This window comes from Cynara cardunculus (assembly GCF_001531365.2).
Source record: "Cynara cardunculus var. scolymus isolate 2C chromosome LG 2, CcrdV1, whole genome shotgun sequence".
NCBI lineage: Eukaryota > Viridiplantae > Streptophyta > Magnoliopsida > Asterales > Asteraceae > Cynara > Cynara cardunculus.
The window spans coordinates 32,976,587-32,981,193 of NC_037529.1; the positions used below are offsets into that span (position 1 = coordinate 32,976,587).

Genomic DNA, 4,607 nt, shown 5'->3' on the forward strand with positions numbered 1-4,607 from the left:
AAAACCTTTGTCATATTTACATAGTTCAAAATTTTCACTGACACCCTAAATCGCACAACACTTAAGCGATTTATAAATAAATCGGACACCTCCTGTCCGGTTTAAGAGTAATCCGGACAAGCTTTGTCCGGTTTAGACTTAACCCGGTCACCCCTTGTCCGAATAAAAAACCTTAATTGAATAACTGATTTCTTACCAATAATAAACAATATTCAAGTAAAACCAGTAACAATTTTTATGCAAAAGGGGTTTAGAAATCACTCACCTTATAAGTTTAGAAAGACTGAAAATCCCTTTTTGTCTTCAAACTTGTAAATTGGACAGCCTCTTCTAATTGCTCTCCAAAAATCCCAGAAAGAAGAAAATTTCCCCCGATACACAAAGTCCCTATTTGTACTTTCTAAATATAGAAAGTCGACCAACTAGGCCTTCACCCTCATGTATGCATGCAATTAAACTCAGCCATGCATGTGTAAGTACACACACATGCATGCATAATAATATCATGCACACACTTACACACACACACACACACACATATATATATATATATATATATATCCACATACTAAGCGCATATCTGTATGCATAAAATACACATACTTACACATTTTAACCCATGTAAGCATGTATCCACATAAACAATTAATTCACATAAACAATACCTTGGGTAATAAGCAGGACCCGATTATCACAGGGGAATTTCATAATATTATAAAACCAAGAGAACCAAAGATGAAGTTTTATCAAACGATCAACACATTTGATGAATATCAAGTAAATATCTTTAAGACGCCAAAATACATCTTTGGCATGTACAAAGTTTTCATAAAGCAACTTGAACTCACCTTTCTAAGTTAAGTTAAACCTAGGATCCAAAACCAAACATTTAGCTTCCATTGGTGAAGACTTGAATCCATGAGCAAAGATCTCTATAAATATTCTCTAGGCAACAACCCAAGTCTAGAAATGTAAGAAATATCAACCATAAGTTAGATCCAAGAGGAATCCCCAAAATGGAGTTGAAAACACCCAAATATGCTTACCTCTCAAGATCTTGAAATCACCCATCAAGCTTCTTCAATATCCATGTTAAACCTATTACACCCAGTTTCAATCGGATAAGAATGAATTAAATAATAATAACAACAATGTAGAGATCAAATCATCATGTACATTGATAAACTCTCTAAATACATGCTTCTCTCTCTACAATCTTTCTCTAGAATATTACAATATGAGTGCTTCTTGTATGCATCTATTCTCTTACAATTACTATTATAAATATATTTATATGATTGACTACACATACAAGTCAAACTACAAAGTAAACTACAATTAAGCACAATGTTGACTTTTGTTACTATGTTGACTTTAAGCTTTGACCTCTTTAATCTTTAAGCTTTGTGATCTCGGATATAATAATATTTGACCTAACAAAACCTTTCATGTTGCTCTAAAAAGCTCCCAAAACATCCTCTAAACCTCCCCAAATTGCCTCAAACCAAGAGGGAATGAAGGGGATGACGCTTGGGCAAAATTCTAGAAAAATCAAGCCTTAAAAGATGTTCTAGAGGCTTCCCGTGACCTTTCCCGCATCCTAAGTCACGGGGATAATCACGTGTATACATGAACTCAAAATTTCAGAACAGAAAGTTGTGCGACTTGGCCCACAGCTTCAAGTGGAAGGACAAGTGGCCGAACTTTCTATTTTCTCTAGAAATACCACATTTTTCTACCAAAACTCTCTCGTGCCAAACATTTTCATGGTACAATGCATTCCACTCACTAGAGGACCTCCAAAGGCTCATAAAATAACATCAATCCCAAAATGTTGTACCCATAAAAAACCAGGTATTGCAACACCGACTGTACTATGGTATAAAGAAGGATCATCCAGGGAATACCATAATACTTGGAAAGTTGCTTTTCAAGAGATATTGGAGAAGACAAAAGCTTGCATTGACTCAGTCCTATATGTTGCAAGAGATCAAGAAGATGATGTTATTAGTTCAGATGAAGACCATCATCAGTAAATGATGCACACTAATTAATTAGTGATAAACCACTATTTTCTTCTATTGTAGATAGGATCTTTTCCATTTAAATCCCAAACTTGAGTCGTTTTACTATTATTTCCTTATTTTTGGAGCTAGAAATGATTATATACTTGTTTTTACTCTTTAAAGTAGGCTAATATGGACTTTTGGACAGGATTGGTGTAGCAGATCTCATGTTGTAGCGTTTTTGTTGCAGCTAGCTGATAGAAGGAACCGAATGTCTAAGGAGAGGAATGGCTTTTGGGCAAACTTGGTGGCTCATAGAAGACATTTTGGAAGAATTTTGATTTAAATTTAAATCCGGAAATTAGTTGTCAATATTTTCTAATTAGTTGTCTTAGTAGTACACTTAAGTCTTCCTACTTTTGACTATTGTGTACTTGTTAGAAATCTTTGGCTCCAAGTTACTTGTTAATTACTCTTTTGTCCCTCCTAGTTTAGTATAAATAGGGGGTTTTAGTTAATCTTTTGGGACTTATCTCCAAGCCATTTCAGTTGTAAAGAAATGAATTTATTTCCCCTAAACCTTTGTTTAATTGTCTTTTTAATTTCAGTTTTAATATATATTATTGAAGGGTCGTATGAAGTTCCAAAACATTTCTGCAGCATTCTAGTTTTCATTTATTTTTTACGCTTTCTATCTTTACGTTCTATTCTTAAATACGGTCATTTACTATTCATAATTTGATTCCATACCTTTACTTACTGCAATTTACTTTTCTTGCAGTTTTCTTTCCGTCATGAGTAGCTAAATCTCCTAGCTTGGGTATGAGATGGAAATGGTGAGTTTGTAAATCAAAAGAAAGTACTTCCTTTTATGTAACAACAAAGTTTCATTATTTCATTTCAAATTTTATAAAAATAATGACACTTCTCGACGATTTGATCATTGTAAGTGTTAAAGTGTCATGCACTCTAAGCTGAGCTATTGATCGTACGTCAATTTGGATGATATGGGAAGTAGACTTGAGAGAGTTGCTAACAAAGAGATTTGTTATCTATGTTTTCCAAATTGGTTAATTCTTGACAGGTTTATCACTTTGAAGTGTTAAAGTGGAATGGACTCAGAGATGAGCTATTTAGAACACGTCAACTTAAATGATCTGGGATTCCGCTCGAAAGAGTGATTTCTAATAAAGAAATTTATTTACCTATATATTTTAAGAACACCATTTGTCACTTTTAATGGTTCGGATACCACATAGAAATATGGGCTGAAAGCTATAATATTAGTGTAATAGTGAAGTCCGAGAGGAATACCCTCAAAATAAATGGTGAAAATAGTTGATACTAATTGCATGATGTAACATTTTGACAGCATTGCTTTATGTTGTAGCATTTTGACAACATTGGTCTACTGGAAATTGTATTTACATCACATCTTAAGTCTTACACCATGGCTTTCTTTAATTATCTGTTAATTTCATCAAGTGTTAACTCACACAAATCAAAGTCTTCAAAATCGCCATCTGAAATCATTTCCTTCATATTGATTTTATTGAACTTTTACTACGATCCCTGTGGACGATACTCGATACTTGTACCATTTTATTACTTGAAATACGATATTGGGACTAACTGTATACTTGCTTTTAGTCCTGATTACTCAGGGATAGTTAGGCCTCATATGACAGCCCTCTATTTTGAGCTAAACCCCATAATGTTCCATAAGTTGCAAACAAATGGACAATTTGCTGAATTACCATCGGAAGATCCCCACTCACATTTAAAATCTTTCATGGAAATCACTGATGCTTTTTTGATCTCAGAAGTGCCTTATGACGCACTAAGAGTTCCTTTATTTCCATTTTCTTCACAGGATTGGGCAAAGCCATGGTTTAATTCATTACCACCATGTTTTGTGCCATCATGGAGTAATATGGCTGGAAAGTTTTTACGAAAGTATTTTACATCACTATGAACGCAAAGTCCAGAAATAAAATTTGTCTTTTTAAACAAGTGGACAATAAAGTTGTTCCTGATGCATGGGAGAGGTTCAAAGAGCTTATAGGAAAAATGACTCACCATGCATTCATTACTTTATTCAAATCGAGACGTTTTACAAATGGGCCCCATGGCTAAACAAATGCTCAATAAGACTGCAAGAGGGGCCTTTACAGCTAGTACCTATAACGAAGGGTATGAAATTCTTGACAAAATTTCAACAAACAATGGGCATTGGGTTGATCCACATGTTCATCCACAAAAAAAGACTGCTAAAATTCATGATGTAGATGCATCCACTGCAATAACATCACAACTCACTTCTATGACCACCATGCTTAAAAACCTAACTTCTGGTCAGGGAGTAGAACCTGCTGCTACTACACCTGTTCCAACAGTCCTCTCAGTACAGTGCGTTTGTTGTGGGGGAGAACACTCTTATGAACATTGTCCTCATAACTCTGAATCTGTAAACTATGTTTATAATAGATCTAATCCATATTCCAACACCTACAATGCTAGTTGGAAGCAACACCGAAATTTTTCTTGGAACAATCCATGTTTGAATCCACCCGCACCAAAACAACAAGGAACCTCGAATTT

At 34.6% G+C, this 4,607-nt stretch overlaps 1 non-coding gene across 1 annotated transcript; it reads right to left on the minus strand.

The window, feature by feature from the left end:
• Positions 1 to 3,985: 3,985 nt before the first annotated feature.
• On the minus strand, positions 3,986 to 4,093 carry LOC112508299. The gene has a single exon (XR_003068680.1). It is a non-coding gene; the product is annotated as a small nucleolar RNA R71 (small nucleolar RNA).
• Between the last annotated feature and the right edge of the window lie 514 nt (positions 4,094 to 4,607).